Raw genomic sequence first — 24,613 nt, 5'->3', positions numbered from 1 at the left:
CACAGACTTGGCACGGCTGAGATTAGAATTCGGGTCTCATAGTAAACATACCAACAATTTTAATCATCAACTCATGTTTCTTACAAGAAAGAAATAATACAAAATTGAGGTTCAAAGGGCAGGGTATAATAATACGTAAAGCCTAAAATCCTCACATAAATGTCACTTTATTTAATATTTCAATAATGTCTGCACACTGTAAACAAAAATAACACTTCTATAGCGCACTCTACAATTTTTCTGATCTCAGTGTGCTGTTCGGTGCATCTATTACCGAATCAATGACCCACATTTTATGGACTTCATACGGATGAAGGGCTAAGCGGACCCGCAAATCTGAACTAGGATACATCCCCTACGAAAACAAACCAGCATTAAGGAAAGCATACCGGAAGAGATACAAATAAAGTTGCAGTAAACACACATGTGACATATTCGGAAAGTAGTCAGCGCTCAAATAAAAGTTGTCATTCTGACAACAAATCATAATGAATGTAAACAACATCTTTTCTTTTTGGGTTTGGAATTCTGTAGAGGCAGCGAAATATTGAATGGAGATAGTGTCACATCACGTGTTTTCTACTGTCATTTGGGGTGGGAGGCTGTTTGATCTTAAATGTCTATAACACCAGGGGAGCCCCTCCAGCCCCCAGATCGGTGACATGTGGCTCGTATCACACCGCCCGCTTGTAGATTTACATACATGAACATCACCATCCACACCATCCCCAAATAATAACACAGGCAATATTTCTTATGCATGCTGATTTTCGCACATGCATTCTGAACATGCTAATACGATAGCTCAGTGATATAAGCACTCGCTGTTGAAATATATGTGCTACAGGTTCAACTCAGCCTTTCATCCCTTTTGAATATGGTAAAAACAAAAATGCTATTGAGAACGAGATAGTAATTCCCCTTACTTGTAGCGTAGGAGCGCCGTATTAGAAATAAATACAACGTTTTAAAAGTAGCTTGCAGTATGAACAAGGCCTCCAAGTCGCCTCAGCGAGAGCTTTTCGCATGGGGTATGTATCATCGGGGCCTGCTACTAGCTGTCTTTTCATTTTATTTAATGCCAATACTATAATCTTGAACCACAGCTACACGAGTGACGTCAGCCATGGTAGTGGAAACAATCAAGATGCAATGGCTGGCAGAAAGGAGAATCAACCCTGGTATGTAGTTAAGGTAAGGTTGTGACAGTGATTGGCAACTCAGAGCCTGTAATCATAGATGGCACAGGCATACATCAAATGGATCATAAACGGTATATAGAGCACAGTATATGTGGCCTGGGATAGCGTTTGAGGAGAGTAATGGTAGAAACACGTTTGAATGCATTAGTCAATAAGAGAGGGGGATCACCACACACGCACCTTGTTATCTCAGGACAGGGGGCAAGTGATCCCACCATTTTAAGGGGACATTAGGCAAAGTTTTAAAGGACCCCTTTGTGGAGGCCAGTAATGTAGGTTGTTAGTACATCCAGCACCGTCAACCCTAAATCCAGGAACGAATTTCAAACCTTTCTGTTTCCGCCAAGACTTAAGGTATTCCTTTTGAGTTGGCTTCACCCCTTTTCAGTTGGCTAGACTCACTCTAAACCCAAGCTGCTATTTAGTTTTGTATATTGGGAGCTGTGTGTGACCAGAGAGAGAGAGAAAAATGTCTCTGTAGGGCCTGGAACAGGCCCACAAGAGGGAAGACCCTGAGGAGCCTCGCTCGCATTCTTAGTGTCCAGTTCTGCCGAGACTCCTTTCAGTCGTTGAGTGGTTATCTGTCAGGTTAGTGCAGCGCGCCATCCACAAATCTACCACTTAGATGCTACCTCACATGTTAGCTGCAGTCATTAATTACCTGGGTCAAGTTGGTTGCCTTTGGTCTCAGTACCGCTATGTAGGGGGACAGGTTCTACTGCACACCTATAACACCCTACTGGCGCATGAGAGCTTTTTGACTTGTACATTAATATCCCAGCTGTTATCTCTGAGTTGTGCCTCCACATTATTTACCTCAGGGCAACCATCTAGGTGTGTTGAACTCCCAACAGGGTGAAAGGCAGTGATTTAGTCACATAATTCCAAACGCTCTGCCTATCTCCTCTCAGGAGCTGTCCAGAGGGCAGGTTTTGTCCTATGAGCCAGAAGTCCGCCCAGCAGTGCATAATTTGAGCCAGTGGTTTTTGGTGCTCGGCACCAGCACTTAATTGGCAACACAGGCGCTTAACCGTCTGCCACAAGGTGGCGCTGTCTGGCTAATGGAGAGGTGACTACAACAACAGTTGATTATTCATTCAATAAACATTACAAATGAATAATACTCGCCGGCCAAGCCTTTCTTATAGCTTTGGGGGCCTGAAATAGTCTGAATTGCCACGCTTGTAGGAGTGACATGGTTAGTAGTTGTGTTGGTACTGTCACTGGAAGCGCTGGCAGGGGCAATGTGTTGTTCAAGCAACAGTGGCCTCCTGACAAGAACCTTCGCACATGCTTTTTTCATTTTTTACAAATTAAGCACTGCAGTGCCCAGCTAATTGTAAGATGCAAACTCAAGTACTACTATCAGAGCCTGAGGGAGTCAAAGGGTCAGTTCCACTTTATACCCACAACCAGGACGCCGTCCCACAACAGTCAGTGTGCACTATCCAAGCAGCCCATCTACGGAGGGCCGGCACTGCGGTAAGGGCTGTCATGGCAGCTGTAAATGCTGCCAGTCTCCTTCATAGATGGTACGTGAACCATCTTTGACATTCACTGGCACCTGCGTGCCATCCAAGAGCAATACATTATTATTGTATCTCAGCCCACCTCCCAACAGCTTTACGTTCCCTGCTGAATGTTCAGACCAGTCTCTCCAGTGAGGAGTCCAGAAGAAATATAAAAACATACATCAAACACAATTTAGATAGAGGTCACCTGGAAGAGGCAAGCCATCTCTCCGAGAGGGTCAGGCATATAATTCCCAGGCAAGGGTGGATGGGGAACCTGTCTGCAGAAAATACTTGGTGGGCCGCCAACCCCTGGCTAATCCGATCTCAATAGGCCATGGTCAGGGCTGAACTGCAAACACTAGTTTTAGCTTTGTATACACTTTTACAGGGAATCCCAGGTGGCAGGACAGGCGCATTAAGTGTACTGTGTCCACATGCCTCCCGCTATCCAGTTCAACAACCAGTCATCGAGTTCAATAAACAAAACGTGGCATTTTGTACTTTAAATAAAAAACCTGTGATGGCACAGGTAGAAGACACAGCTGCAGGAATAGCGCAGGAACATTCTTCAAGAATGAGTGTGCTGCACAGACCAGTAGGAAAAGGCGGGCTGGGCTGGCCTACTGCAAAATCTGAAGCCATCCCTGCAGGTGATTCTGCTCTGAAATACTGGCCAAAAGAATGAATGAGTGGCCTGAAACAAGAATGAGTGGCAGTTACGTGCTTGCACACCTGACTTGCGACTGACTTTCCGCCGGCCCTCTCAGCCTGACATAGCAGAACCCCCACTTGCCATTTAAACATGCTGCACTTTGTGTTTGAATGTGGCATTTCAAGGCGGATGTCACAACCTGCCCTCTCAACCCATAGGTTCAGGACAATGGTTTCTCTACAGAAATCATTTTTTTCTCTTCTCTCTCTCTTTCTCAACAGAATCGGTTTTAGAAACATGCCCAGTACATTGACTGACCCATACATCCATTACCCCAGTTAAGGCCACATTTCGAAGGCCCTCGGGAGTCACCACGCTTCTCGTTACGTATTGTAACGGTGGCCAGCATTCGCTGTACCAAGCGTGAGCTAACGAATCGCAGCAAAGCAAGCAAACCTCACAGGGAAGCAATTAATTTGTGCCAGACACCCACAAACGGAAGACAAGCTAAGGCTGTGAAAAATAATAAAAAAACACTTTAAATGTCAGAAAATAAAAATGAGTCCTTTGAGGCTGCATTGGTTTTCAATGGGTGTTCAGATCCTAATGGAATTCTCCATTGTGGAAATCGCTGGGATTCTTAGAAAAACCTCAGGTGGAGGAGAAAAAAAACACTCACTCGAAAATGTATTGAAGCAGAACTTTCTTAGAGTGAAATAGCATAGACGAATCAGCTATTTGTGCACGTTCATTCTGCGGAAGAAAGCATGCACGTTCACTGATTTCTCAGGACTTGTGTGTGTATGTCTCTAGGAAGCACCTATGTATACTATGCTTTCCAAATGACTCACTATCACATGAATGGCTCCAAGTACTTCATCTAATAGTCTTATGTATTCTGGATGCAGTAGTCTTGGATTGAGTTCGTTAGATTAAGTATCAGATGACAAAGATTCTTAAAGGGAAAGCCAGGGGTTGCAACTGTAGTGTCCCCAGGACATGGACATTTGTGGGCACATTGGTGTTGACTATACCAATGTAAAAGGATGAGGACAGGGGCTGGAAATATGTGGAAGAACGTGGTTTAGGCCATGCAAACAGTGACCCCTAAGAAGTGCTTTGATAGAATCCCACCTTCCTAAGAGTACAGATCCCTGCACAGTAGTCCAGGCAGCCAATACAGCAATCTCAAACATATAGATTTCAATTAATGTTATTCAAAAGGGAAAACTAACAAAGCGCATACCTAAGGCTTTGTTTTCACCTTACATTCTCACAAGGCACAGGGACTAACAAATGCCTCATTAAAAGCCTTGCGCTTCTGAAATATTTATTTTCCTTTTAATTACATGTGAATTAGCTACAAGGAGCTGCAGGGAAGCCCTCTTGCAGGCTTAAGCCCTCTCAGCAGTTTGCTAAATTCTAGCCTCAAATCCCTCTGGGGGAGAGTGGATTCAAAGCAGCTTTTAATCAGACTGCATGGAGGCTGAAGCAATGCGCAAGTAGGTCATAGAGAAAGCACTGCCAGCGTGTAGGTTACTGTTTTATTTAACAGCGGTAGCAGAGCATGCCTTTTAAAAAACATGCAGGTGTGCCATCAACGCTCCTAATGCAAAATGTGAGTGGTCAGATGAGGGTAAGTCTGAAGAAGGCGTTTCAATGCAGTCCTGCAAAGGTTACAGTTTTGCATCCTATCAGGAAGGAATCAGTCTTTCATCCTTCCAGAGGAGGTGAAAGGAATACCTTTAAGCTGAGAGTGGAATGCAACCCAAGTTACATGGGCTAAAAGGTGGTACCAATTGTAGGCTGTGCACTACTGAAGTGATATCACATATCATATCAAATCATAAACACCTGTGTTTTACAGTGATATGAAGTCACAAGAGCTATATGGAAACCCATTGATATTATTATTTGCCAGAGAGAAGCGGGAGCAGTTTGCTTACAAGTCATGCATTATGCACAGAATTGATTCACTTAGCACAGAAACCGCAAATTAAAATGAGAGCAGTACATCTTCTGATACCCACAGAAATTGCAGCATGGGCACCTTCCCTTCTCTGTTTCTTGCATTACCTTTATTTCTGTTTGCTCAGTTTTTTACAGACCTGGTTAAGAAACGTTTAAAACTGTCTAGGTCTAACACTGGTGGAAACTTCAAGCTATTTTGAACCTATAAAGGCTGCAAAACGCTTAACTCAACATTAGACTTTGACCCAGAACAACAGAGAGAAAGGCAACAATGTGGGCTAGAAGGAAGAGAAAGATGAAAAATAGTGGCAAAGAAAGAAAGTAGGGATGTGAAGGGACCTGCTAGAATAACATACAGGGGCAATTGATGTATGGCAGTGGATGAAGAAAGGATGAAGAGGAGTGGAGAATAGACATCCTTGGTATTTGCAACCCTGGTATTCAGGAGCGCTGGTAGTGGGCTCCTGAGGAACACTTTAGACCAGATTCATTCTTCTGCATATTAAGCACTGCACCAGACCTGAAAGTATCAGAAATAAGGGTGGGCGTAGTTCGCGAAGTAGCGCTACGCGAAGCTACGCGAAGTGCACTTCCCACTACGCAAACTTCACGTAGTACTACGCGAGCTGCGTATTAGCATGTTCGCACTGTGCAAGATGTGTTTTCAATGATTGCACAGTGCGGACAAGCATCCGGCACTGTCAAATCATTGAAAACGGCATCTTGCACAGTGCGAGCTGTAGTTTTCTGCTGCTCGAGTAGACTATTACTCGAGCTGCAGCTTTCTCAACGCGAACTGGTAGTTTCTCATTGAGAGCGGTCGCGAGCATGCGCAACCACTCACAATGAGAAACCTTACCTCCCCGCGTTGAGAATCTCGCTGGGATGTCATTTTGCTTGCTCGCGCTCGCGAACATGACGTTCAGGACCGCGAACAAGCAAAAAATGAGCGCTGCGCTACGCTACGCTGCACTACACGTGTTCGCACTGTGCTACGTGCAGCTCGCGTAGTGCGAAGTTGCGCAAACTTCGCAAACTCCGCGAGCGTAGCGTAGTGCTTCGCCCAGGGTTAATCAGAAACACTGCATGTTGGAGGCAAGGTAACCATCAGAGAGACACGATGGCAACTGAATTCACACGCAGCAGAAATCCAGAGCTTTCTCTGACGTTACAGGAGCTTTTATGATGCTATTAGGCGACGATGCTCCAGGTTGTTAGTATGGAGAAAAGACCATGACATATTTCTTGTTATGTGCCTTCTGGTAACCTAGTAGTTCCATGCAGTTCGGGTCCTGGTTTGCTCCTGCTAAATCAATGGGATTAAAACCTGACAACAGAGATTGGTACCAGACAAAGCAAGCAATTGGAAAGATTGTGTCCTGGTAAGTTGGGGTGAGGTGAATTCCCTATCCTTATTTCATGAAGATTTTGCAGCCCCATAGTTTTAAAGATTAATTCATCAGAAGCTTTTAGGAGGGCACTCTGGTGAAATTTTAGTGAAGGAGAGACAAGCACATTATATTATAGATTGTCACTAAAGTGACAACGAGGATCAAAATTCAATAAGTTTTGGAAGCAGCATAGAAGAGATGTATGGGTATTTACATCCATGATTCTTATGGGGGAAATAAATTGCATTTTTCACATTTTAAGTTATGCAGGCCTAGTTACAACGGTCAGTGCCCCTCTATGGGCAAACATTGTGGACGCTCCAGGGCTGGATCTCGGTATGACATGGTGCTGTTTCTGCCGGCTTCACCAAGGCTAAACTATGTTATGTCCAGATATTAATATAAACCCGGCCTAGGACGCTGCACACCTCTTCATAAAAGGTATCCAGGCCATGCTAAGACAATAGAAATCAAGGTCATATTGCCAATTTCAAATATGGCAATACTATGCAATGCAGGGCTTTGGTCCAAAATTCTGCACGTGGATAGAACTCCTATATACGAAACCTTTAGCACATGTGGTAGTAAATGGTCATATTTCAATGGATTTCCCACTAGGAAGAGGGACGAGACAGGGTTGCCCCCTGTCTGTTACTTTCTGCACTGGTACTGGAGCCCCATGCGGCGTAGGTCCGGCAAGATATGGTCATTCGGGGACTGAAGTGGGCGATGCGGTGGGAAGACCGTATCTCGCTTTATGCAGACGACATACTCCTCAATATCGCCTCCCCCGCATGCTCCATAAACAGCCTACTAGATATCTGTGCGGCGTATGGACGTGCCTCTGGATACATGATAAACTGGGCAAAGTCCCTTATTTATGTACTACACGGGCCCGCGCCGAGGCTCCCGGGGCACTGCACTATACAAATTGCGACTGAAGGATTTAAATATCTTGGTATATACATTACACATAACCATACACGCTTCATCGCAGACCATCTCACAAGACCACCAACACGACTCCAAAACCCTGTCAAACATTGGCGCTCCTTGCCGTTAACACTGCTCGGAAGAGCAGCTCTTTTTAAGATGATGGCGCTTCCTCGGTTTCTATACACCCTTCAAAATACGCTGTTGCCGGTAGCACCCACATATTTCACAATGATCAACGTGGAAGTGACCAAGTTACTATGGGATGGTAGAACGAGTTGGATAGCCTTGCATAAACTCATGCGAGGGTGGTAAGCTGGAGGAATTGCCCTTCCTAATATAAAACTATACTACTGGACTTCACAACTCATGGTCATAAATCAGTGGCTTCATGTGCCACATGACGAGTCAGCATTCCGCATGGACAGACATCTACTCGAAAAAGAAGGAATTCTGAGGACATTGTACAATAAAACTCGGCAACCATGACTTACAGGCCCGACAGGTCATATGATTAAATCTTGTTTGAGGCACAGCGCGCAATGGGATGGGTGGATGTAATCACAGTGGCTACGCCTATATGGGACACCGACGACTAGGTAAATTGAGCAACACAAAGGGATCCGACAATGGGACCTAATAGACATTACAAAGGTCGGGATACCTGGAAGAAAGGAGAGGTCATCCCATTTCAACAACTGCAGATACAGACAGAGACCTTTAGATACCTGCAGGTTAGACATGCGCTCCAAAGTGCACTACAACAGGACGCACAGCTGCCAGAAGCCTCACCTCTGGAAGATAGACTCCTCACAGACCATCTGAGTAAGAAATCCATCTCCCTAGTATACCAAAAAAGAATAAACAACCAGCCAGATCCCATAGTAGCTCTTAAGGAATGATGGGAGATATAACTGGGGCCATTAGATGAGGCAGATTGTCAGGAAGCATTGGCGCCTCCCAGGGAGATAGCAATCCCCTCAAGCATGAGACTGCTACAAATGGAGTCCTACACCGAACGTATTACACACATATGCTTCTTCATAAACTGGGGACTACTAATACACTGCATTACAATGTGGCCTTCCTAGTACATTCCTACACACCATCTGGGAATGCCCCAAAATTATGTCATACTGGGAGGAGGTCATGAACACAATGTCACAAGTCACTGGGGTGGAAATTCTCCCAGAACCAAAACGATGTCTAATTAATATATGGGACCCAACAGACCATAACCACACAGACCAGGACTGGGTAATGCTTGGTATGGAACTGGCAAAGCGAAACATAGCCCGTAACTGTGGATCATGGCAGACTCCTAATCAGCGAAATTGGTGCCAAGACATGGACAATGCAATGGTAACTGAAAAAGCAGTGTACGTGCATAGAGGATGCCCCAAACAATGGGCCCGGGTGTGGGGGAAATGGAACACCTTCCGTGGCAATATTTGCCCCCCCCTCCCAAGAGGACACACTATCTGATGTTAGTGACTAATGGAGATTAGAATGAAAAGAGTATATGTCAAGAGACAAGCCCGCTTGATTGTATACCTTATTTATAAACTAGCAAACATCATAAAATGTATAACAGGAAGCAAAACTGTATACCTATGTGAATTGATTATGACTACTGCCTCTGGTTATATAAAAATGTACTGATTGTAATTTGTTGTAAAATAAAAGCAAATAAAAAAAATAATATGCAATGCCAATTTCCATAATTCACAGTTAGCACACATTGCCAATAGACCTGTTTTTCAATCAGATGCAAAGCCATTTCCCATACTGTGAGATAGCACTTCAGAAATTACGATTATGCCAAACCTGCACATATTGCCAGTCTCCACAATGCACAACTGTCACATATTACCAGTTTCCATCATCTCAGTAATACATCATGTTGGTTTGTTAAATGCTCATTTAGCATATTGTCCGTTTACATTCTGCTACATTGCCAATCTGCACTATGCCTAGAAATTCATATTGCCAGATTCACAAATGCCCATAAGGACACATTGTCAATTTTCATTATTACCACAAATTCAAATTGCTCGCTTTAACAAACCAGCATGCCCGCTAGTGTCATTAGCCCAAATTAACAGTTTCCCGTCTAATTAAGCCCGAATAATGCACATTGCCAGATTCCATTCCGTTTAATATTATACATCACAGGTTTACATTATGCTCAGTGGCACTCATTGCCAGTTTCCTGTATTACCACCAGTAATGCTTATTACCAGTTTCTATTGCATTGATCTGTTATTGCCCACATAGCATACATTTTTGGCTTATAATTTGCCCGATAAAGTAAAATATATTTTATATAATGCCCAGCAAAGCACAATCCTCATATTATTATCCAAAAGGTAAAACACACAGTCAACACCCTTTCTGCCTTCTAAGTCACATCATCAGTTTACCCCCAGCTCACCCGCTTCTCTTCACTCCTCCCGGGTCAACACTTCTATTCCGTGAGCCGGTGAGCTCGGATAATGAGTGTCCCTATCTTTCTTTCATTTTGGGAAGGGTTGGGGCTCAGTGTAGCTTTAGCGCATTGATGGTGGTCAGTGTAGCTTTAGCGTATTGATGGTGGTCAGTGTAGCGTTAGCGCATTGATGGTGGTCAGTGTATCTTTAGCGCATTGTCTCCTACCAATTCCAGAGAAGAGCAGGGGCCACTGCAACAGCCACATCTTGTGCACAACTTTGACTGTGCTACTCATTTGGAATGACTCAGGACCCACATCACTTTCACTGACCATGTGCTATCATGTGATGGCCCAGCTACAAAATCTTGAATCGAAAGAAGCAACACAAGTCACTCCGTGGAATGCAATTTTTCATTTTATCATTGTTCATCAGAATTCGATGATTCAGGCATTTGTACTAAGAACTGAGAAAAGTCTAGATAAATCCAGTAAGTCTGGACCATAGCAGGAGATGGATGGGAGAGGTGTGGTGCAGCGGGCAAGGCGGCTGACTCCAGAGCACGGGGCTCACGGTTTGATTCCCGTCACCAGCGGCAGTGACTCTAGGCAATAGCTCGCTTAATCTCCCCGACAGCCTCTAGCGCCTTGAGACCCTTAGGGGTGATTAGTTTGCACTTTACAATTACAGGGTTACTTTTATTATAGGGTAGACAGGATCCAGCCTTGGCATGCATGGGGGAGCTGGGTGGGTTCCTGTCTCTCCAATGAAGGTGGACTTGGAGGTTTTATGTCAGTTAAGTCACCAGAGGTGCATCTGTTTTTAGGAGAAGGAGGCAGATTTACTAGAAGACTGTCTGACTGACGTCTGCAGGTGCAATATTTATTCAAACGTGAATACGGCTCCACAAAGGACAGCCCCCTCCAATTGAGAATAGCCTGAGAAGGACACATCTGTACAAGCTGGAGGTCCCACCAGGGTCCAGGTTTGAACTTTGAAAGAACCTTAGACTACGAGGCACTTTTCTTTGTTTTCTAGAACAATAAGACAGCAGAGGCCGAGTTACCCTTTCTCAAACTACAGGTGCTCCACCCAGTGCCGCTTGTGCTCATACAATAGAGCATCTTATGTTGGAAGCACTTCAAGCGCGTGGCTTCGAGTGATGCAATGTTTATAGAGAAGATTCATAGCTGCCAAGTGGCCAGATGTCAAGCGTAAATCACTCAGTTATTATATAGCACTGCAAACTAGCATGGACTCAATTTCAGGCACCTCCAGTTCAAACAAACAAATAGCCGCGAATCAGGCTAGAGGCTCCCGATTTCTGAACCCAAAAATTGTTTTATTTTAGCTGTCTTCCACATACAATTGCCTCCGTTTCAATATAAACCTAAAGGAAAAATACACCCACCTGTTTTTTTCCCGAAAACTTCCCACTTCCCAGTTTGAAAATGTTAGCATGTATTATATTGATATAGCGCTTACCATGCCAGTAAGTCCCAATTTTGAGACCTGGTGGAATAAGCTAAGGAAGGGCTGAAGGCGTCATACATGCCTTGATCCGCCACAGTAGAAAATGCACAATTGCAATCATTCCACGCAATACAATTGCAATCATTCCACGCAATCCTCACTCTGCACAGCCTGCTCTGCAGAATTGTTAGCAGAAATGCCTGCTATGAAACTATTTACTAAAAACACAGGAAAATATTTATACCTGCACACTCTGCCTTTTGATTCTGGGTTGAAAGCACCAGATAAATAGGTGTGAGGACAGAGGCATAAACCTTCCACCACACAGAGAAGTGGATAGTTTGATTCATAGTTTTTTTATAGACAGATGACCAAGTTTTGAGCATTTCGCTGGACACATCTCATCCATTCTTCAAACATCATTTATCCATCAGATCAAGTCAAGATTTCTAGCAAGTCCTTCATGATAGTCACTCATCAAAGCATTTCTCAGCAAGCATGGGGTAAAGCATTGGAATTGTAAGATTTTTTATTTTAGCTAGTAGATAGTCACACTAATACAATGCCTGAATCCCAGTGAACAGTAAAAACACCACAAAGCACAGTGGTGTAACATATATAAACTCAGGACAGCAGACCATGTGACATAGGAGTAGGAGCAACAAACAATCAGCATATGACCAAATCACTATTATAGGTTCCCAACGTCCCCAATCTGCATAACTCTGACAGTCCCAGTATCCATGATAAACCCTTCAGACACCCCCAAACCATCGCTCTCTTCTGCAGCCATTCCCTGCTTTGGTAAACGCTTTCTGGACCTGTTGACTCCAGTCCATGTCCAATTCCCAGTCAGTGACCTTGGGGGGAGGGGGGGGGGGGTGGTAGAGGCGCCCCATGCTCGTGCCACGCTGTGTTTGGCCAACCAGGATACAACCCTTAACCAGAGATTTGGGTATTTGGGCCACACCAGTTCACCCTTTATGTTTAGCAGAAGCCATATTGAATTCTTCTGAAACTCCAAGACAGGTACCCTCGCCATTGTTCGTGTCACCCCATTCCAGTATGTATGAATGAATGATTGGGCTGTTGAAATGTAAATGTCATGCATTAATTCTGCTAGTACATTGCTCTGTGTAAAGTTAGCATTTTGGTCACAGGCGTTTACTCACTCACTCCCCTTTCCCCTTTCTCAACCAATATCTCTTATTTTAGGGCTGCGGTACTTAATCCATGGTACTCCTCCTAGCCGGCCACACACGAGTGCCCGGGTAAGCCCTTTTATTGAGTCTCTGTAGAAATTTCCGTTAATTCTCGTGTTATTTTCCTCCCTTCAGCATGAATCGGAGAGCACCAGTGTACTACCGGAGATCACTATTGAACGAGCGTAATCACCAAGATTCCAACTTGGCATGCTCCGGCTTTAGCTCCTCGGCATGCTCTTGCAAGTCACCCCACGAGCATGTCTTTAATCACAACTAGTTCACCTCGGTACGCCGCGAATTGGGAGGGCAGCTCGTATATCCTCATACCCAATTCCCTTCCGTGATCCATTTCACTCACCGTTCTTGAACCCTGTTATCCGTTTCCCACCCTCCATAGTATGTTCCGGATCACTGGGCTTTTCGCCTTGCACTTGACAAGCATGTTTACGCCCATCCTAAGCTCCATTACACCAACTAGAGCCACCAGTCTAGCGACACCTGCGCTGGTCACTTTCACGTTGATGACCACCTAGTGTTGAGCCTTCTCTTTTTTTAAAATACTGGTTCACTTTCACCACAAGTCACCTACTTTAAGCAATGTCAGTCCTTCTCAAGTAAATGTTATTCCTTTTCTCCTATTTTCTTCCTTAAGCAATTAGAGGCTCACAACGTTGAGGCAAATTTTAATGTCCTGATGATGGTCCCTATAACTAATAGGGGGACCGAAACGCCGTCGACCTCTGTAACACCTTATACAAAACATGATTGCTATGTGATGTAATGGCGTTTCTCTGATTTGTCTGTACAACTGCATCTATTACACAGAAAACGTTTGTCTGCCTTAAAAGCCCTTCTTTGTCTGTAAACCTACCTTCTGTATTAGATCCGTTAGTGTTGGGCACAGGCTTGTGTACCACACTGGTGATCAGTTGAAGGTATTCTGTCTGAATTGAATTGTTTATTGAGTAAACTTGAAGACCTCTGTCCGGCTGGACATGTCACTCGGAATATAGAACTGATTCTGTCTATATTTATTGTTCCTTTTATTAATGAATGCATGGGACCTCTGTTGTTTGAAAAAAAGTTAGCATTTGCAGCACCATTTTAATTTGAGTAGCCATTTGTAGCCATGCTCGAAACTAATTTCTGTCTCACTTTGTCTGCCTCAACGGAAAGCAGCTGGGATATTCAATTTTAGTACTTCTCTAAGGTCAAGCTTTGCCGTGCTAATGAATAGACTGTTTTTGTCATCACATACCTTTCACGCTAAATAGGTCTGCTCCCACCCTTACAGCGGAAGGTGCAGGCTGAGTAACCTTGGCTCTGAGAGAACATGTACCCAGTCTCAGGATTGCAACTCATCCTTCTGTATCTCCATTGTTCACTAGCTACCAACTGGAAATTTCCAGTCTGAGCGTGTCTTTAGTGATCCTGAAAATGTACATTATACGTTGTCCTGTTGGTAGAAGTTGGTGCCTCTGCAGCAAGGAGGCTGGTCAGACTGGAGTTCACTTGAGTATGCTTTCAATAAATATCTTTGGTTTGTATTCTCTACTGTCTGACCTTCTCTTCATTTGTGAGGAAGGCTGAGAGGTGGTCGCAAGTGACCCGGGTGACCCTAACCAGGTCACTTCCTTCAAGGTAAGTCCAGAGTATGTGGATAAAAGAGCCTGCCTGCCGAGTGGAGCATCTCCTTTCCATTTTATGTAGGAGTGTTTTGGAATAGTACGACCTGCATAGCATGTGAATTTGGTTCAATTGGAACCCTGCTCTAATTGAAATGACTTGTGGGCTTTGCAGGGCCTACTCCCATTCGTCATAATCTAGTTCTCTCTCATCTGCTACCCAGTTGTCTCTTAGAGTTTGCAAAGCTTCAGGAGTGTTGTTCGTTATCTTTTTGCATGCAAGTGATATCACTTTTACAGGCTTAGGGTCTAGGAGGAGGCGATTTTCCAACAGCGCCGCCTCCGCTAGTTGCGTACCATCCACCATGTGGACCCAAGGGCATGCACCTCCTACATGTACCGGAACCTCTCCTAGTCTGCCAGTTAGTATTCACTCTGGTGTGCCTTGAATGTCACCAATGTGGAGCATTTCCATTAATCTCCCAGATACTCTATGCCTATCAGGACCCACTTGGAAAAACCCTGCATTGTGCCAACCTCCCTCAACATGTCACTGTCTCAGACGGCGGCTCTATTCCGTCAGCCTCCGAGCCCAGCCCAGAAGTTTTGTGGTCTCCGTCCACATTTCTACAACCGTCTGCATGCAAGTTGGCAACGTGCACTCTTGCCCACATTTCGAAAGTATCACTGGATCGCCCCAGGGTCCCATTGCCTTTCTAGCCATTTAAAGTGCCCGCTCACTTCAGTCTGCAAAGGCCCTGTCATTTACAAACCACAAGTCCAATAGTATTTGAAGATATCCGGGACTGCAAGACCCCCATCATAAACCCCTCTTTGCAAGAGTAGGAGCACCCTGATTTCATGGTCTATTTCAGGGAAGAAATCTCTGGGAACCCGGAATGGTGTATTTTGAAGTATATATAAAAAATGGGGAGCACCATCATCTTATACAGGGCAGCCCTACCCATTTGAGAAAGCAGCATTGTTCTCCAGTGACAGACATCTTGAAATCGATTGAGCAACACATAGAGGTTCCTCTGCAGGAATTTCACAGGATCTCGGGTGAAGTAAATGCATAGATACAAAACATCCTCTATTGTCACTGGTATACATCAGCTACGGGGTAGACCCAGTAACTCACCCGCCAAGGGATAGACACATCACTTGCTCCAGTTGACACAATAGTCGGAGTGGTCCCAGAAGATCAGCAGCACTTTGTCCATTGACAGGGTGGGTCAAGATGGATAGAACACTACATCAAAGGCATACAGTGATTTCCGCTCTTCTCACTCCCGAGTTCTGCCCACTTACTGTATCAATAAATCCTGGTAGACCCACACCACAAGTGGCTCAAGTGACAACGCAAAGATCTTGGGGGACAGCGGGCAACCTTGAATTGTGCCCTTCTGCAAGGTGAAAGCTTGTGACAGTGTGCATTTAACCCATACTTTCACAATAAGTCCCTAGTATAGGAGTCTCTCCCAACTACAAAATTTGGGGCTGAATCCTAAGCGGCTGAAGATCACAAATATATAATTCCATTCCAAACTGTCAAGTGCCATTCTGGCATCCAAGGACAGTACCACTGCCGGCTCAGAGAGTCTGCCGTGCAGCACTCCATAGAGCCTCAGGTTGATTCTGGTCCCTCTGCGTGGCATAAAGCATGACTGATCCAGATGAATCATAGTAGTAATCACCTTGTCAGTTGCCAGCACTTTTGCTAGTATTTTAGCTCCTACGTTCAGTAGGAATATAGGCCTGTAAGAAGCACAATTCGCAGGTGGCTTATTTGTGTTGGGATCACTACAATATTTACCATTCGCTGACCCTCGGATAAGTGACCCTGCTCAAGAGCTCCCTGAAACATTGGAAACATGTGCGTGGACAGTCAGGTGGCCATGCCTTTATAGAGCTCCACTGTCAGCCCGTTCGGGCCTGTTGCCTTCCCGGATTGGAGATCTCAAATTGCTTTTACTATTTAAACAGACATTAGGTCCCTGTCTAAGGCTTTGAAGCTGAAAAACTTTGCGGAAAGCAATGCAGTGCTCATTGGTCATGGTAGTTGTAGAGGTATAGACACCTTCATAGCAGGCCGCAAAGTCTTCTGCAATTTTGGAGTTACTATTTCTGACCTCACTTATCTGGTCCACGATCTCCAAAACCCAGTTCTGACCCCGGTCTTGTCCCTCCGTTCACACCAGTAATTTGCCCATCTTATTGCCCACATCGTAGCGTTAACATTGGGTGGCTAGAGCATGGGGCAAGCTCCAGTGTCTGCCACTTCTCACAATTCTTACAGTTAAAGATGGAGTTGCTGTTTGGGACGGTGTCTTTCCAAGTAAGGAGACAGGAGTCCAACACTCAATTTCTATCTAAAGTTTCAGAAAGCTGGCGTGTTGTTGCTTCTTTTTCCCTCCCATAATGGAAAGTTTCTGACTAGTCAGGACTGTCCAGAACATCTCCCACACGACACCGACAAAGTCTACCCTGGCCTAGTTCTCATTAAAGTATTGGTCTGCCACCACAGCAAGCTGCCACCTTAGGTCTTTATCCTTTAGGCACCAGGGATCTATTCTCAGGATTACCACACCGCCTCTCACCTGGAAGCATACTGTGACCCCTTACCGGAGAGTGGTCGGATATATGTCCAATGTCCTATATGTTGCACTCTGAAAAATGTTAGAATGTAATTGTTAAGTAAACATATAATCGAGGTGGGAGAAGCCATCATGTACTGCGAGAAGTAGGTACATTGACGCACCAGTTGCTTGTGTTAGTGCCATAGGTCCACCAAACCCAGTCCCTCAACACATGCTGGCAAAGGTCTGGGCGCATCAGTGAGCTTTGCTTGGGTTGCCTTATTGACCCTGGGTCAGCACCTGTGTTCATGTCCCCACCCAGGATAAGAATACCTGGAAGCTTATCTAGTACTAGGGGACTGACATCAGGGAAAGTCATGGTATGAGGCTGTGGTGGGATTTATACTGAGCAAATGTTTAGGGTGGGACCCTCCTAGCTACCTGATTGAGCTAAACATCTGTCTGACGGATTGCACCACGTGCCCTGTGGAACGAAAGGTACAGACTTTTTAATCAGAAGCCCAGTACCCAATCCAACTTGTAGCCAGCAGGTGCCATCAGGGTGTAGCCAAATCTATCTAATGCCTTGTAGTAGTTCCTCTTAAGGTGTTTTTCCTGCAGGATTGCTACATCAGGATTGCTCTTCAAATACAGCAGTATCATGTTCCTCTTGATTCTACTCCCCACCCATTCACGTTCCAGGATAATGTGTTTAGGGTCTTCTCACGTGGTGTGTCTATTGGTCTAGGAGAATAAGGTTGGTTTGAGAGGGATTTCATGCTGTATCTGGTAAGGATTTGGGACAGGCCACCAGCCCCAACCTACAAACTCCTCCTCCCCTCCCGTGTGGGATTGCACAAAAGGAACATTAGAAAAGAAGCTTTTGAAAACATAATAACACATTTGCCCCATAACAACCCACCTCCCCTCTCCCAGCTAGCCTGCAAAGCAAGCATAGAACTCCCCAATATGCAGAGTGATTGTCGCCTCAACATTACTGTAGTCAACTCACCGGTGTGGCTAAACCGGACTGGTAATTTTGTATTATCCCATTTATTACAGTGAGTTATCAATGCCTTTTCTACTTAGGTAACAGCAAACCGGGCCTCTGAAGCCCCCACCCCAAGAGATCATATAGGAGAACAGAACATGAGGTCTGTATAATCTGTGCCCGACAAGGATGCCAGCATATCGGCTGTCTGAAGCCTGACAGCTGCCACGGTCCCCCAGGTCACAGGCACCCCAGCTGGCAAGTGAGACACCTAGTCAGTATCTGTTTCCAGTGTTGTAAAGTTTCTGATCACACGAAGTATCAGCATGGTCTGGTCTGTGAGCACTCGGCTTATCCCACCAGTGCCCACCCCAAGCAGTGATTTGTCTCTGTCGCCCAGCCAACCCTCCAACCACTCCCAGGCATCCTCAGGCATATTAAAATGACAAGATTTGCCTTCATCGATCACTCAGAGCCTGGCCAGGAATAACATCATGTACTTCAGTTCCTTGGTCCTCAATACCTTTATTACTGCGACAAAAACGCGTATTTGCCTCTGTACTTGCAATGTGAAGTCCGGGAAAAACCATAGGATGGCATTTTCATCTTTCACATAACCATGTATGCAGGCAGGATGCAGTATGGCTTTGCAGTCTCTGTGGTTGAACACTCTTGCAATAACTGTCCTGGGGAGGTGCCGGGTTTCGGCAGCGGGCCTATCGCCCTATGTGCCTTTTAACTTGTAAAGAAGTTCGAGAGCCGCTTTGGATGGAGTGTTTAGGTAATAAGGTCTTCTAGGAAAAGTTCAATACTGGGCCCCTTTGCCTTCTCGGGAACCTTCACCACTCATATGTTCTTCCTCCTAGCTCCCCCTTCTTGATCTTCAAGTTTAGCAACCATGGGCGCATTTTCCTTTTTGAGGTGTTGCATTTGTTCTTCAAGTTTATTGTACTATGTAGAGAAGTGATACTGGTTTTCAGCACTGCCACTTTCTTAGTAATTTTTTTAAAGTTCACCCTTAAGAGGGTGACATCAACTATAACCACATCTAATTTGGGCTAAATGGTTCCCTTTAGATCTTTTATCACTGCCATTATTTCCCTCAGGGAGGGCTCCTGGCTGGGTGATGTCTCCATTGGCAGCGGGGCATCTGTGCCCCCTTCGGACCCCACCCCAGGGCCGGCTGCTGCCAGGATAACCACATATTTTTCAATTTGGTTCAGTCGGGTTGGCCGAGGACATCGACCACCCAACATGAACGCTACTCCTATCCACCCAGCCCCAGTCGCCTCCAGTCCCAGTGACTAGTTGCTCACCCAATGTCTGTGGGCTCACCTCCAGTAATATTCTGTAGAGCAGCAGCCAGCAAGGAAAGCAGCATAGATAAGTGCAGAGAAGGTACACGAGTCCTCCCTCTGGGACAGGACCAGGACAGCAGCCTTCAATTCCAAAACATAGCAGTGGGGAAGCAAGTAGCCACACTCCTCACTTCTCTAAGCAGGTCTCACAAAGAGATACTCCAGCAGAGTCGCAACAGGGCCAACTAATAACTAGCAACAGCAAAGCATTTAGTCTCAACCACTTCATATTGAAGGCAGACTGTCTGCAGTTTCAAGGCCCTCCTTTGAGTGTTTATATTAGGCCCCCCCGCCCCCATCAGCCCGGTGTCAGCAGACACACAAACGCAAAGTCACCCAGCCTTCACCCGGCCAAACATCTCACCATCCTCACCAGATGGTCTGGGGGGGGGGGGGGGGGGGTAGGGGGAGGAAAACTAGGGCGTGGGGCCCACTTGGCAGTTCGTGCTGTCCAACCTGGGCCAGTCTTGTGATTAGCCCCCAGGCCATCATGTTCAACCCGGCCCGCAGTAGTGCTCTTAAAATGCAGGAACTCTGTCGACCCCTCTGAAGTCTTCAGAGTTGCAACCTGCTTCTTGGGCCCTGCACTTTATCCACAATAGCCTCAGCTCCCCAATGGATCCTCTGGGTCCTGCACCCGCTCCTCAGGTCAGGGGGGGGGGGGGGGCGTCACTGCCTCCCGATGTCCATGGGTGTCATGGGCCGGCTCGATGCGCTCATTGCGGCGGTAACACTCAAGACATGGGCCAGACTCTGCACTGAAGGCCGCTCCTCATCCGTGCTCAACTCTGAAAAGTCCTGCCAGGCAATGCAGGCTCCCTGCTCATCTCCCTCACTCATTTGTTCTCAGTAATGAGGCATGTACAGATGTGTGGATGGATGGGGACATATTTATTAGTGGAGGTGGTGCTGACTCAAATTGCGACCATCTTGAACAGCATTCAGCCACACCCCTAGAGTTCATTATTTGTAATCAAAAGGCTCACCTACCACCTAGGTTAAGATTGCTAAATGAATCCAGGTCAACGAGGGACACACTGCTTGTCATGCACTTGCCTGGTCCCAATCACAGACACAACACTGGAGCCAATGCTGTACCTCCTATTGCTCCTAAGGGCCACACTAGATCAAGGGACCAAGCTCTTCAGATCATGCAACCCCCCAGTGGAAGGGGCATTGGGATAAAAGATGAAGAGAGAGACTTGTAGTATTGGATCTACTCCGTGCACTGTGCGACACTTGGTAACAAGATTTGTCACTTCTGATACCTTCTGTGTTTACAAGTTAGATGTGCACTGGACCAGACCCACTTACCCAACAGGCTTCAATATGCCATGGCCATACTTTGACATCAGTAACATACACTTACAGGTTTCATCAGCAATACAGCGTGAGAGCAAAATAACCATGATCATAGATTGGAGTTTCTGGCACTCCCAGGAATCAACTTGAAATGCAGATTGGAGTTACGGGTACTCCCAGGGGAAAACTTTGGACTACAGGTTGGAGTTACTGGCACTCTCAAGTATAAACTCTGAGCAGAGATTGCAGTTACTGGCTCTCCCAAGGTTCATACTTATATCATATACTTCTCAGTGCTTTCTCTTGGCACTACTGTTCATCAGAGAAACACAGCGCTAAACTTTTTAGTTCAGGCACAATCTGAGTTCAAGCACCAAGGTTGCAAGAAGGGTCCGGAGCATGAAAACACAAGAATCGCTGGAGGAAATCACAGAGAATGCATGGAGGAAAATTCTATAGTCTCTGAAGATTGCAATACTCGGTCCTGCTTACTACTATGGGAGCATTAATGCACCGTAACCTGATATCAAGTACTTAACCTTGTTCTTCCACTTGTCTGAAGTTCATAGAAGATCTTGAGGCTTTTACTCAGAGAGTCGCATGGGGAACAGGAATAGCTGTGCAGGAGGAGGGAGCTAGAGCCACAGGAACCACGGGTTCAACTTGGATGTGAAGAAAACTAGTGTGCTACATGGCTCTGGCTAGATTCTTCTGGTGAGTGGGAAGGGTGAAGCTTGATCTGCAGGGAGTGAAGCCAAGCAACAACTCTGAGTTGGGTGAGGTTAATATACCCTCTAGATGGCTAAACGAATGTAGCTAATTAATGAGTGGCACATGGCAGTCTAGAAGGTTCTCAACAACCCTTAAAGGAAATACTTGTTAGCACACTTGCTGTGACATTACAGGAAGGGCAGGTGAAACTTGATGATTGGGACCAATCAACCAGAAAACAAAAGTATTATTTTTGCTCGAACTTGCATAAAGGAAATCAACACTAGGGCCCTATTAACTTCTGGTATTGGTTTACGGGTTTCCTGAGGAAGCTTGCAGGACTCAAGCGCAATGGAATTATAGGCTTTGGGGAAAATCAATCATGGCATCATATTGTGCAGTAAAACGCCACAGGGGGTAATACAATATGAGCCCTGCATGCAAGGCCCACTACACAGAGGGCGCATGAGGTGGTTGTGACAGTGCTCCTGTTTGGATTTTCATTTAACATTTCAAAATGCATTCTTTATGTTTTAGCCCTGACTCATTTTAGCTTATCAAATTCTACTGACATGCCTAAACGCAATGGACTGAAGGAATGCGTTCTAGAAAATATGGAGTCATTGAAACCTTAAACTAGGTTTGACTGTAAACAACAAGGAAACACCACAAAAGGCTAGGTATTTTTCAGTACCGAATCCACATACAGCAGAGACCTTGTGCTTAAAATTCTCAGGAATCCTTTGGAAATGAGTTTTTTTAACCAGACTGAGTTGCTATAGTGACCATGCTTTCACGTTCCACTTAGCCATCTCCATCAATGGGAGAGTAATTTAATGTGATTATAGTAGGGTCTGGATGTCGCTTCATTGATTGAGCAATACAAACACTGAGCTCGCAGCAATGTTAGACACCGTTCATGGCTCGCGGCCTTTACTGTGCACCAACACACTCCATCATACAGCTAAGTGTTTCACTGAGAGGTGGGCTGTAGCACAATAAGCCATCCAGCAACTATTCAGATGTGATACTCACAGTAATCTACTAGACATCACAATCAACTGCTAGTGTATATTTATAACAAATGGAGGGCAATGGGTTACATGGAGTATATTTAGGGAGTAAAAATGTGAAAGTATGCCCTAAGACTTTTTATTCCACTTAGGTAATTCCACCCTCCAACATAAACAATAAGAAGAAACAATGTTAAGCTAGCACCGAACATTCCGATGCAGGCTGGATTAGGGGAAATCAGTGGTTTTCTTTTTTCTTCTAAAAAGGTCAGTGCCTCCCACAAACCATTTGGACTACGGTAGAATCAATTTGTGACAGGAATATCCGTCATGCAGCTTGATGTTCCTCAGCCATGGCGGTCTGTATTTTGGTGCACTTGAACCATCATCTCTCTTACGAGGCCAGTAATCCTATCTGAATATTGCTACTGAGGAGCTTGTGGATGTGGAGTAAACCTGAGGCTGCTGGAGAGGAAAGTGTTTGGAATTTTAAAATGGAGTCATTAGTATTATTTTTCCGATGTTTTTAAATGCTTCTCTATTGTCTTATTAATAATGACATTGCTCTTTATGTTGGTATTAGGTAATGGGTGAAATGAATTTGCAACAACTAGGAGTATGTATATAAGCTTTTGCTTTAGAGAGGGTGAGAAACCCAGGACAGTACACTTGTTGCCTTTACATTCAAAATGCGCATCATGCTGTAGTACATATGGGTGTGAGAATGGTGCACTATTCCATTTTTTAGATTTTTCCTAAGGCAGTGTATACACTGTCTCTGGTGAAATATATTGTTTTTTAGTGGGCTTCGAATCCACCCATTGTTTCCGTGGGTTGACTTCAATGTCACTCTTGTTTGCTTGGTTCTTAAAGGTCAACTGCTCCTTTTTTCTTTGTGTTTAAGCAGTCCACCAGAGTGCATCTTTTTCATCTGTTTCCCTTGTGTACATCTCTCCTTCTGAATGTCTACTGCCTGCTGACACTATGTTGTCCATATTACCGCCAACAAGAAAAAGTATTGTGGCACAGACAGCACGGGCAGATTCACAGCCCTTTTTCCTCACACCCTTAGGTGTCCGTATTACTCCCTCTAAAATCCTCCCTCTCTCCATGTTGTATCTTACCCTACCCTCCCTCCTGCCAGCAATAAAAAAAAAAGCTCTATGATGTGGCCAGCCCGGCCGTATCATAGCGCCTTTTATTTTTACTGCTTTCAGCAGTGTTGCACAGCAGCATAAAGCCCTTTCTCCAACCAGCTGTGCTGCTATACAACATGGGTTAAAACCATTGACAAAGCCAATGCCTTGCGTAAACGAGACCTATTGGCTTTGTCAATGCTTATTATACAAAGTCAAGATGTCTCCCTGTGAATGGAAGGACTTTCAGGGTATACATCTTGGAATTAGATCAGGAGGGAACCCAATAACATTGTGCTGAGTTACTGTCCAAGCAGATAAGAGTTAATTATTCACAGGACAGTCAGCATCTCATTCACTTCCACTCTACCAGACTTCTTGGCAGCTCTGCCTCAGAAGCTAAAAGAAGGTACAACCATGTTAAGCCTTACCAAGGCCAGGGAATGGCAGGTCTCCTTTGCTGCTCCATCCATGTCTACACCAACGGGAGCAGGGAGCAAGGACGAGGTCATAAAGCATGAAAAGCAGAGAAGAGATTATTTGAAATGAAATGTGAGTTTGTGTGGGCGATCTGGGGGTGGGACAAAATGTAGGTCTGCTGTGCGGGTAATGGAGGGTGGGTGGGGGGTATATGACGGTGCCCTGACAGCTGCATACGTTTGATAAGAGCAAAACAAGTAACTATTGGGGACTTTGTGAAGGGGAATCGATGGTAAATTAGCATCTGTTTTGCTTATGTCTCTGTTGGGGTCTTCCTGAGTGATTTTTGGGGGACGGGCTGAGGTGCAAATATCATACTTGAGAAGTCAACAAGAGAGTGACTTTCTAGCGAGAATGTTTTCACACCAGCCTATATTATTCATTGCAGCAGTGAAAGAAAATTCTGAATACCTTTCCCTGCGCTACGAAATCTGTACTTATAAACTATCACATTCAGCTAACGTTTTCAACTTTAAACAGTCGAAATGAAAGTGGTTAAAAAGAAATTACAATATCCTCCACAAAGGAAAACATCAGCGTGGTCATAACACGAGGAACAATCTGGGCCTACGTTCATTGGCGGGAATGCCATCCATGTTGTATAAGCTCCAACGATTCCTCACCATCCCAGGCAGCCAATCCGTTCAC

General features: G+C 45.1%; 1 protein-coding gene across 25 annotated transcripts in view; it reads right to left on the bottom strand.

The window, feature by feature from the left end:
- The window catches only part of CELF2 (CUGBP Elav-like family member 2), a 1,275,464-nt gene that overhangs the window by 560,464 nt on the left and 690,387 nt on the right, over positions 1–24,613 (bottom strand). The window lies entirely within an intron of this gene.

The sequence above is a fragment of the Lissotriton vulgaris genome, chromosome 1_1 (genome assembly GCF_964263255.1).
Source record: "Lissotriton vulgaris chromosome 1_1, aLisVul1.2, whole genome shotgun sequence".
In the NCBI taxonomy this organism is placed as follows: domain Eukaryota; kingdom Metazoa; phylum Chordata; class Amphibia; order Caudata; family Salamandridae; genus Lissotriton; species Lissotriton vulgaris.
Note: the sequence above shows the minus strand (reverse complement) of the source record. Positions and strands in the feature narration are given on the sequence as shown.